Source organism: Cervus canadensis, chromosome 17, assembly GCF_019320065.1.
Source record: "Cervus canadensis isolate Bull #8, Minnesota chromosome 17, ASM1932006v1, whole genome shotgun sequence".
NCBI lineage: Eukaryota > Metazoa > Chordata > Mammalia > Artiodactyla > Cervidae > Cervus > Cervus canadensis.
Window position 1 is genome coordinate 24,556,974 of NC_057402.1, and position 11,836 is coordinate 24,568,809.

The 11,836-nt window shown below is 44.6% G+C and overlaps 1 non-coding gene across 1 annotated transcript; it reads left to right on the forward strand.

Moving 5' to 3' along the window:
* Positions 1 to 11,427: 11,427 nt before the first annotated feature.
* Positions 11,428 to 11,534, forward strand: LOC122419948. Its single transcript, XR_006263148.1, has one exon. It is a non-coding gene; the product is annotated as a U6 spliceosomal RNA (small nuclear RNA).
* The last annotated feature ends 302 nt before the right edge of the window (positions 11,535 to 11,836 follow it).

The following is an 11,836-nucleotide window of genomic DNA, read 5'->3' on the forward strand; positions in this document are numbered from 1 at the left end:
GCTCTGTCTTCTGTAGGGTGTGCTCAGAAAATTCGAGTGCCAACTCTGAAAGTGAAAGTGTTAGTCACTCAGTCTAACCCCATGGACTGTGACGCCATGGACTGTAGTCCGCCAGGCTCCTCTGTCCATGGAATTCTCCGGGCAAGAATACTGGCGTGGGATGCTCTTCCCCTCTCCAGGGGATCTTCCTGACCCAGGGATTGAACCTGAGTCTCCCGTATTGCAGGCAGATTCTTTACCGTCTGTGCCACCAGGGAACTCCCTAAAACTGCCATTTATTAGTGTGAAATTGAACAAATAACCTCTAGATGTCAGTTATTGTGTCTGAATGATGGAATGACAGCCATATTTATTTCATAAGTGTGGTGTGAGAATTACATGAGCACTGCATGTTGCTCTACTATTTGACTCAGGTTTTCGATATGAACACGTGCCTGAGAGGGCAATCAGTCTTCCTCACCTCCACACTGTTTCAATGAGTGTTTTCTAATTGTGATCAGTTAAACAATTTGGAATGGAAACCAAGGAACAGTAGGAGACAGGGAGCCTGCCCAAACTCTCATAGCCCATCTACGACAGGAACAGACACAGAATCTGCTTTCTTTGGCTCTTGGCTTAGTTTCTTACTCTTCACGTTGTATTGCCTCTGTGTATGGGCATGTGTGTGTGTATTCATGCATAGATGTGTATGCATTAGTGTATGAGCGTGTGCGTGTATGTATTGATTTAAACTTCCATAAATAAATAACTAGCCCCCAGCTGATAAATCCGCTATAGCTCAATGGAAGAGAAACATCTTAAAAGTCAGGTGAAGAGTTTCCAAGGGAAGAAGACAGGTTCAGATTGGATAAATTCCTAGCCCTGACAGCTTTTAGTCTTTTCTATCTTAAGGGGCAAAGAGGCAAATAAATAATAAATAAATAAAATTCACAGTAACCTGAGAATTACCTCACACTGTGTTTTGAAAGGAAAAAAAAAAAGATGAGTTGAGCTAGCAGATCTATCTCATGATGATTTAACAGGTGAGAGGGAGTGAGCACCAATTGTTTTATGTCTCAGGCTATTAGGTACCGTACAACGCGACAGATCCATTCTAATTTATACAGTTGTTCAGCAAAACTTTTGTGGGTTTTTAAATTGACTGTAATGTTTAGCAATTGGAATATAAATTTATTCAAGCCTCTTATTTGGTCGCCTCAATGGCGCATTACAAAGTATTTTATAGTGTCTGATCTGCTTAAGTTTTACAACCAGCTTCCGTGGTTCCACACTTTGTATAGCTAGTGCTGATCATGGGGCTGGCTGTTCCTGCCTCCCATTGGCCCCAAAACTGCTCCCAGGGGCTGGCGAGGGGCTCTCCAAGTGGGACAGCCCTTTTTTTAGCTCTCTCCTTTTCTGGGGTTTACCATCTGTGTTTAAAGCAACAGATACTAGTTTGAAAGTGAAAGTGTTAGTCACTCAGTCACGTCCAATTCTTTGAGATCCCATGGTCTGTAGCCTGTCAGTCTCCTCTGTCCTTGGAGTTCTCCAGGCAAGAATACTGGAGTAGGTGGTTGTTCCCTTTTCCAGGGAATCTTCCTAATCTAGGGGTCAAACCCGAGTCTCCCACATTGCAGGCAGATTCTTTACTATCTGAGCCACCAGAGAAGTTAGTCCTGGCTAAGATGAGCAAATACTAAATTCCCAAGCTTCTTCCTCTTGTGGTTTCCTCTTTAATGATCAGATTTCTTCACATAGGGATTTACAGCCGGTCTTCACTGTCCCATAGGGTGCTATGTGCTTTGTAATCTGGCTTCTCCAGAAATCCTACTATTGAAATGACTTTCTCAAAGATCTGCAATAGACTCTGTTGTCAGACTGAAGCACCTCTGTTTTCTGGCTGTCTGTTGTGGTTGTTTAGTTGCTAAGCCATGTCCGATTCTGTGACCCCATGGATTGTAGCCCACCAGGCTCCTTTGTCAGTGGAATTTCCCAGGCGAGAATACTGGAGTGGTTGCCTGTAGTACTTCATATTGAACACACTTGTTTTTGGACCATTTCTCCCTTAATTAACCTGATGGCATGTCTCCTGCATTCCTTATCCTTCTCTGTACCCTCACCTTCCCACACGTGTCTGGAAAGAGCCAGCTTTCACCATTCTACACAGTGGTGGGCAAAGGTCGAAGTTGTATATCTGAAGCCTTCTCTGTACATTTTCCCCCACCCACTTCTTTCTCTGAACTTTGCATTTTTTTTTAATGCTACTGATCACATTTTACTTTGTACTTAAGGCATAGCTGGGGACCCCTTTCCCATGACTGGAAATTCTTGGAGGGCATAGACTGATACAGCTTTGAAATTCCCATGGCACCTGGGACACTAGAGGTGTTCAAGTGAACCCACTTGCAAATGTCTTTTTTGAGATGAGAAGGAGGAGGCTTTTTGGAAGTGAGGGTAAAGAAAACTAAGTAAAATGAGGCTTTGGAGATGATAGGAAAGGGCTAGATTAAGAAGAGGCTTTACAATTCTTTGGGAAGTCTGGATTTTACCCAAAGAACTGTAATTGATGCAGGGTTTCAAATGTGGGAAATGACGTGGTAAGGTCAACATTCAAAACTCTTTCCGGCTGAGAGGCAGGCAAGAAGGGAGAGAGGCAGGCAAAAGGTGATGATGATTTTGACAAAGGGAGTGAGAAAAAGGGAATAAATAATTCCAGTAGGGACAATGGAAAGGAATCACAGTTGATTGGATGTGGAGGATAAAGAGAAGGACAGGATGAAGAGTTCTTGCCAAACTTCTGGCTTGAATAGCTGGCTGCCTGGGGGTGTGGATGTCCTAACGAGAGACTGAGGAAGCAGGTTCATCTTTGGGGGTGCAGGTGGAAGGGGCAGGTAGGGGAGAAGGAATTCCACTGGGGACCCTTTGAGCTGGGTGTGCCTATGAGACATTCAGGTGGAGATGTGGACAGGACTAATACTGAACTTTATGGATGTGAAGACGGCTGCTGGATCCTTGAGACCAGATGAGAGCATCTAAGAAGGGAGTAGAATAAGAAGAGGGCCTGAGACAGAGTCTGGAAGATGTCAGCCTCTGGGCTGGAAGAGAGAAAGCAGAGTCAGCCACGAACACTGAGGAAGAGTCTGGGGTTACCGAGCCCAAGGTTCAGCAGGGTTGAAGAGCATCACCTGAGTTGCACGCTATGGAGCAGTCAAGGAGGAAGAGAAGTTTTGCTGCAAAGCAGAGAGAAATAAAGGGCCTCAAAGGACATGTGGGTTGTGGGGGGGATTTGGTTTTGTTTATGTATATTTATTTTAAGGCAGAAGAGACCAGAGCTCGCTTCAGTGTGGGAACGGAAGGGGCCAGGGGATGGGGAGAGGACGATGCACTAGTCAGGTGTGATGAATGGTAATGCAGAGCACCAGGTTCCTGAGGAGGTGGGGGGATGTCACCTCCAGGCTGCAGACTGAGGACTGGCCTCAGGTCTGAGGAGAAAGCCTCTTTGTTTACAAGAGGAAAGGAAGAGGGGATGATGGTGACAGTGGGAAGGCAAGGTGTTCTTGAGAAGGTTTTACTTCTTCTGTGGCATAAGTGAAGTGTTAGTCGCTAAGTCATGCATAACTCTTTGCAACCCCATGGACTGCAGCCCACCAGGCTCCTCTGTCCTTGGGATTTTCCAGGCAAGAATACTGGAGTGGGTAGCTATTTCCTTCTCCAGGGGATCTTCCCGTCCCAGGGACCAAACCCAGGTCTCCTGTACTGCAGGCAGATTCTTTACCGACTGAACTATGTGTGCGGCTAAAACTCTAGTATTATGAACAAGGACAGTTACTACAGCTTAACTGCTATGAGTCCTGACTGTTAACCATGCTAAGGTAACTATGCCATGTACCTATGTTAAACTATGCTAGCTACCCGTCATCAGTAATGCATTTCACCCTCACAACCAACCTATCGAGTCGATTCTCTTTTATAGATGAGGAAACTGGGGTTCATAGACTAGTGACTTGAGCAGCATCACAGTTGGTAGGTAATAGAGCCAGGACTTGAACTCTGACCAGATTCCCAAACCCCTGCTATTGCTATTACTACAGCAATTGGCTGTTAACGATTACAAATCAACATTAGGGGCCAGCATTTTTTTTTTTTTTTAAACTGTGCTATATCATGCTGGTGAAAAGTTTGCAGTATACCAAAGAAGGCTTTTCTTTTTAAGACCTAGCGTTTTTTTTAACTGTGTGCAGCTTTATAATACTGGGAATGAATGCAACTGACCAGAGGGAAACCTCTTCCCACACATGGTATTGGGAGATGCAGTAACCATATCATAGTATGCAAATCCCTTCTCTGCTTTCCTGTCTGAATAGGAGGCAGAAAATACTCATCAGCCCTGGGCAGTTAACAAGCATGACCCCTCAGGTTTCTTCCTCAGGGGCTGTCGCGACCTCTGTTGTGATTGTTCCGGGCACATTCTGCCCCCTTGTGGCCAAGGTCTCCCATGCTCTGCGGGGCTGCCCGCCCAAGCCCCTGCAGGGCAGTATTGCCGGAATATTGGACCTTATGGTCTCTCGGTCCAAAGCATTCATTCTCTTGCATGAATTTCTGTGTTGTTTTCATTCAGTCCTTTCTCTCTCCATCCCCGGCAGTCATGTGGGTTTTGAAGACCTGGGCTTCAGGCGCAGTGGAGGTACCTACCCACCAAACCGTTAGTTTTCTTCCCCTGGGGATAGAATGTCACCTGCCTCCGGACTTCATTGCCAAGAGTGTGAAAATGGCCTGGAACATTGTGGCTGTCCAGCAAATAGACGCTGGATATCTCTCTGTTTGGCCTAACTCCCTTATTTCTGGGAAGGTCTTCTGAGAATAAGTGAGAGCGATCTCTATGACAGTGGTTAAGCAGTGTTGCCCTGTTGTGGTCTGGTTTTTTGGTCCATACCCCACGGACAATAAGCTTTTTGAGGTGAGAGATCTTGCTCATGTTTCCATTGCTCAACACATAAGCCATTCAGTAAATCTTTGTTGAATGAATAAAAATTGATTTGTGGGTCTTAATGCCAAGGATCTCAGGCCATTTTTTAGGCTGACTGAGTTTTGAGAACTCTTGCTTTAGAAGTTCTACTTACTAGGAATCAAGCCATAAATAGAATCTAATTTGGGCCTTATCTTTGCTCTCTCTAATTTACTTCGTATATGGTGACTTTTGACCTTAGCTGGAAAACAGAAATCGTGACCTGCTGCCAGACACTTTGTGAGAAGGGCTAGTATGTGTATCTGTAGAACAGGTCTGATGTGATGTGTGAGGCTTTTCTGAAGGCCTTGAACTTGGTTTATGGTTAAGGGGATTATTACAGAAAAGATAGTATCTTACTTGCTAACTGTATGCTTAGAATCTTTCCAAATCAACAGTGTCATTAAAAATATATTCATACATTTAAAAATTATTTATTTTTAAATTAGAAATGGCCCCTTTTGTCTCCTGACACTTCTTATTGAGCCAGTGTCTTTTTGTGTGTGTGTATGCAGGAGACCCGGGTTTGATCTCCGGGTCGGAAAGATCCCCTGGAGAAGGAAATGGCAACCCACTCCAGTATTCTTGCCTGGAGAATCCCATGGAGGGAGGAGCCTGGTAGGCTACAGTCCACGGGGTCGCAGGGAGTCGGACACGACTGAGCTACTTCACTTACTCACTCATGTTAGTTTATTTTTTAAAGTTTTTATTGAATTTGCTACAACATTGCTTCTGTTTCTTGTTTTGCTTTTTTGGCTGTGAGGCATGTGGGATCTCAGCTCCCCTGCCAGGGATTGAACCTGCGCCCCCTACATTCAAAGGAGAAGTCTTAACCACGAGATGGCTAGGGAAGTCCCAAGCCAGTGTTTTTTAAAGTTTCCAAATGAACTCATGGATGGGATCTGATTCACTCTAGTTCCAAGAAAGCTGCTGCTGCTCCTCTAATGTTCCTGTTTCTTTTGTCCTTCTTGGGGTAGGGGTATCAGTTATACAAACACAGGGAAGAAAGCCCAGGCTTTCCTCTAGGCTTCTGTTGCAGCATGCTTCTACAGAACTTAGTCTCCAAGGAAAACCACTTAGGTGACCCCCAGTTTGGGGGCAGATGCCTCAATCGTTTCCATGACTCCTGCCTCAAATGATCATTTTAATGTTTAAGTTCCAGGAACTCTTAATTTAGGAGGAAAAAAATACTCTTCTCTCTCATGAATTAAAACAAAAACAAAGAAGCCAGTCTAGTCAGAACACTGAAGTGACGCAGGAGGGTAAAGTCTGAACGGCATGACGCTGGTGTGGGTATTTGTTCCTCGATCTGGGCAGTGTTAACAACAATATTTATTGAACATTTATTACATGCCAGGCTAATCTTATCACAGACCATGCATCTAATATGATCTTCACAACAGCAGCTGTGTGTGGGTACGTGGCCTCCATTTTACAAAGCAAGGCTCTGCGTACACAGCCAATGAGTGACTTGATAAGGATCACACAGTCAGGAAGTAAGTGAGCTAGGATTCCAACCCAGGCTCACTTGACTCACTTTCTTAGAAGTGGACCCCCAATAGCTACTGCGTGCTGAGGATCCCCCCTAGAGAGGTGTTAATGTTGTGCCAGCTCTGGGGCTCTGGAGCCCATGGAAACGGATCCTCCAACAGTGTGGTCTTTGTAATGCAATCAATACCTCCTTTGACTTGGCAGTGTTAGGTCTTGATTTCTCCCCACCCAAAGTCAGATTCAGTCTCAGTCTAAAGATTTAGTTTTATTTTATAGAAATTCGCTCGATGTCTCCATTGTCTCTGAGTGGTCCTGCTGCCTTTCTTTGTTCCCCTAACTTTTTGTTTTTTTCCTCTTTTTTTCTTTCCTTATAAAGGGTATTCTCTTTCAATCCTTCTGGGTGATTTGGCACTATTTCTTCATTAGTGCAAAGGGCTTCTCCTTTCAGACAATCAATATATCACAGACTGAGGGGAGGGTTGGAGGCAGGCCCAGGGAGGGATGACAGAAAGCCTGGGGAATGGGTTGAAGTGATGGCTGAACACCATCCAGCAAGGCAGGAGGAGGGACAGAAAAACAGCCGGAAGTACCAGGGAGAAGGGTGGGGGGTGGAGGGGCAGGTGCGTGGAAAAGTGCCAGGAATGAGGCAGAAACAAAATGGTTTTTGTGAAAACATCATTGCTCACATTAACCCCAAAGCTCTTTCCTGTTGAGAAGATAACAGGGAGAAGTTAAATCCCTCATTGCTAGAGTGTGGAGCTTGCTGATCTGGGCTGCTGGTGGCTTGGTGAAGCCACACACGGGAAGAGAGAAGTAGTCAGTTTTTCTCTGAAGCAAGAGGAGCTTATCTATTTGATGGTTGTCACTGCCTTTGCCACACGTTAGGGGCTGAGCCTCCTCTGTGATCTCTCCAAGGATACAACTCTGCCTCGGGTGCTTTCAATAGAAAATCTCCCTATGTGAGGTGACCTTCTCCAGGGTAATTTCATGTGATCCATGGGGATTTTGAGCTGATTGTGGGATCTCTGTATTGTAACCTGTTGACTCTTTTTCCTGAAAGAACACAGTAGAAGGAGTAAGCATTGCCAGGGCAGGGGGGTAAAAACTTCCTGTCACCTCTTGTTTCTAGTCTTTTGAGCAGTAATGACAGAATCTGGGCACAGTACTGATGGAGCAGAGAGTCTTGTTCCTGGAAGATTTCTCTTCAGCAAAAGCAGAAAATCCTGGGACTTCCCTGGTTGCTCAATGGCTAAGACTTCAAGCTCTCAATGCAGGGGGCCCAGGTTCAATCCCTGGTCAGGGAACTGGATCCCATATGCTGCAACTAAGAGTTCCATGCCACAATTAAAAATCCCAAATGCCTCAAATAAAGACCCTATGTACCACAACTGAGATCTGGTGCAGCCAAATAAATATTTTTTTAAAAGGCAGAAAATCCTATTCAATGAACCCAACATAAGTAAACCAAATCTTGCAAAAGAATACAAAGTCAGATTCTTGGTGGGAGAATTCTAAGATGACCCCCAATGACCATGCCAATGTGTAACCCTCTCCCCTTGAGTGTGGGCAAAAAGGTAACTTACTTTTAACCAACAATACACAGCAAAGATGATGGACTATCACTCCCATGATCCTGTTACCTTATATGGCAAAGGTGAAGGGATTTAACGGACATAATTAAAGTCCCTGATTGGTTGACTTGAATCAAAAGAGAGCTAATCGAAGTGGGCATAGCAATTAGGTGAGCCCTTAAAAATGAGTCTAAATATCAGAGACAGTAGTCAGATTGTTTTGCTGGTCTTGAAAAAGCAAACTGCTGTAACAGAGAGAGGGTGACGTGGCAAGTCACCTGTGGCTGGCCTCTAGGAGCTGAGGTTCACAGTCATACATCCATAAAGAACTTGATTCTACTAACAACCAGTGAGCTTGGAAAAGGAGCCCACAGTTCTGACAAGACTGCAGCCCTGGCTGACATCTCTATTTCAGCCTGATGAGACCCTGGACAGAGGACCCAGCTAACCCACACTTGGTCTCCTGATACATGGAGCACTGAGATGATACAGCTGTGTTATTTTAGGCAGCTAAATAAGTGCTCATTTCTTAGGCAGAAATAAAAAACAAATACAGGTACTTTTTTTTTTTTTTTAATGAAATCTCAACAAGACTTCCAGATGCTGTCTACTTCAAGACTTTATTGTCACTAACCCAAATTGGAGCCATAATTATTCTCTCCTTCCGTCACTACCGACCTGCCATGACTCTCTGGAAACTACTTCTCAGGAAGTTCTGTCATTAAGGGCTTCCTGTGAGCTTGCTTCTGGGGGCTGCCAGAAGAGAAATAAAACAAAGAGGTGCTTTCCTTCTGGGTCTTGTCTTGTGAGATGATGGTATGCAAATTCCCACGTTCACCGGGCACAACTTTTCTGTAGGCTTTTGAGCTGTCTCAGCAGTGTCTGGTGAGGGAGCCAGCAAGGGAAGGTACTTCTGGGACTGCGGGCTCCCTCCGGTATGTAAATCACCCAGCAATATGCAAACGACTTCCCAGGTCTGCAGTCCTGTCCTCCTGGCCTTCTGAGACGTGAGACGTTGCCTGGGAGTTAAAAAGCCTCTCATATTTTGCTGCCCTTTTAGCCCATTTTCATTGGGACTTTCTCAAGGGCATGGAAAAGACTATTTTGTATTTTAAAGTATAGAATTTAGTATAAAGGTATAAAGGTTATTAGTATAAAGGCATTCCCAGTATAAAGGCTGGGAATGCCAAGACACAGTGCTGAGTTGGCTGTATATTTCACTGCACTGGACTGGTCTGTACTGGAGTTGTTTACAGAGCTGAACTTCCAATCAATACGGCAGCCTCACTTTACTCACCTTGGCGTTTACCAGGCTCAACACTGTGCACTGGGGTATTTGTTCAGTGAATAAGTTATCCTCTTTTACAGAGAAAAAAAATAGAGGCCATTAGGGATTCAAACTCTGGCCCAAGGTCACACCGCTTGTTAGTGGCCAAGCTGGTTCTGGAACCTCAGCCTTCTGATTTCCCATGCCTTTCTTTCCACCCCACCTCCCACAAGCCTAATGTGCCGGTGAGGAGGTGGAAGGAGAAAGAGGACCGTGTCTTCTGCCCAAGGACTCGAGCCCGTGGGCAGCGGCATCCACATTCCACCCCAGCCCCCATCTCCATGGCCACCCTGGCCTCCATCAGGCAGCTCCTCGCTTCATTTCCGTGTCGTGCGCACGTTTCCTGACGGCCTCCCTGCCCAATTCCCTCCAGTGCAGTTTTCAGCTTCACACTTCATGAATTTTATTCACAATCGATAAATAAACCTATTACCATCAGGGTTTTGTATTCTCATCATATATCGTCATCTGTCATAAACCATTGCATGCAGGAGTCCGGTTCATTCAGCATATCCCACTCATCTTTATTTCTGAGTCAGTGACTGAGAGACAGACCCAAAGTGCATAGTCCAAGAATTCAGTTTTTTGCTCCCTAACAGAATGTCTAACGATAAAAATCGTATTTAGACATTATTATATTTGAGATTCATGCCGGGGGAGAAAAAAGTCATTACCTTGTCAGGCTCTCTGTACTTATTAGAAGCGACAAAGTGTTTTGTTTTTCTATTCAAATGGGGTGAATCTGATGGAAAAGCGATTTTTCATTAAGGTGTGTTTTTAAAATGCGGTGGCTTCTGGCCATCTCTGTCAGTTTGTGGGGGCAGCTGATTGCAATATAGTTGGAGATTGCCAGATAAGTCAGAGTCACAGGTTTGTATCAAAGTATCCTTTGTAGGATAAGCTAAATAATACTGGGGGTCTAATTAGAGCCCCCATTTCTTGGTTCCCCCTGTAGTCCTTGGGAGAGTGGCATATATTGCTTGACAGACTCCCGAGTCAGAGAGACAAACACTGGGATGGTTTACAGTCCAGGAATTTTAATTGAAGGATTAGCATCAGGATTCTAAATCACAGTCAGTAGTTCTTAAACAACCCTTGGACAAGTAGTACTGAATTCTGTTGCTTCCCAAGCCGTCCCACATTGAAGTACTGATAAATAACCATGATATTTATGATATCCTGGTGTGAAACTGACATTCTGGGCTGGTGGCCATGAGCCCCAAGGATGAATGTCAGGCGTCCTGTGACCGTTCACAAGCTGGTTGGGAAGTTGTGCTCAGAGAAGGAATGCTGTGCAAGCTTGGCTTGTTTAGGTCTTACATGTTCTGAGTTTTCTTGGGTCCCATTTTCAATATAAAACAAATGTCTTTCAAAGTGGCAGGCTCTGTCTCCCCAAGAACCTTCACAGAGCCAGCATGTGTAGGTCTGTTCTGCTGGTCTGGAGAGGCTGCTTTGTTTGGTAAAATCCAAATCAAAACAGAGATAAAGGCAGTACCCCTTCCATCCAATTCAGTGGGGGGATTTCATCTTCTAAGCAGCCTGAGGCTCCCATGGAGGCAGCCCAGGACATCAAATATATCAGGGTTCTATGAATAAGTGACTGTTGAGGGAGGTGTTGACTATCTTTTTCCTTTGATGTAGACTGTAATTAACATTTATTTAGAACGTCTGTGTTGGGAACTTGTGACTTGCCTTACGTCTTTTATCTCTCTTGAAGCTCCCAACGACGAGTGAATGAAGACCTTTGCTTTCCCCAGTTTTACAGAGGAAGAAATAGAGGCTTTAAGAAGTTAAGCAATTAAGCTAGAAATGGTTAGGATTAAAACTCAAGTTAGACTCCAAATCTTCCCAGATGGTGCTAGTGGTAAAGAATTTACCTGCCAATGCAGAAGACATAAGAGACATGGGTTCAATCCCTGGATCAGGAAGATGGCCTAGAGGAGGGCATGGCAACCCACTCCAGTACTCTTGCCTGGAGAATCTCAGAGATAGAGGAGCCTGGCGGGCTATAGTCCATGGGGTCACAAAGAGTCCGACACATAAGAAGTGATTTAGTGCTCACTTCGGCAGCACATATACTAAAATTGGTACGATACAGAGAAGATTAGCATGGCCCCTGCGCAAGGATGACACGCAAATTCGTGAAGCGTTCCATATTTTTAAGGAAGCTATGGTACATATCCACTATGGAATATTACTCAGCCATTAGAAAGAATTCATTTGAATCAGTTCTAATGAGATGGATGAAATTGGAGCCCATTATACAGAGAGAAGTAAGCCAGAAAGATAAAGACCAATACAGTATACTAATGCATGTATATGGAATTTAAAAAGAAGGTAACAATAACCCTATATGCAAAACAGAAAAAGAGACACAGATGTACAGAACAGGCTTTTGGACTCTGTGGGAGAAGGCGAGGGTGGGATGTTCTGAGAGAATAGCACTGAAACAAGTATACTATC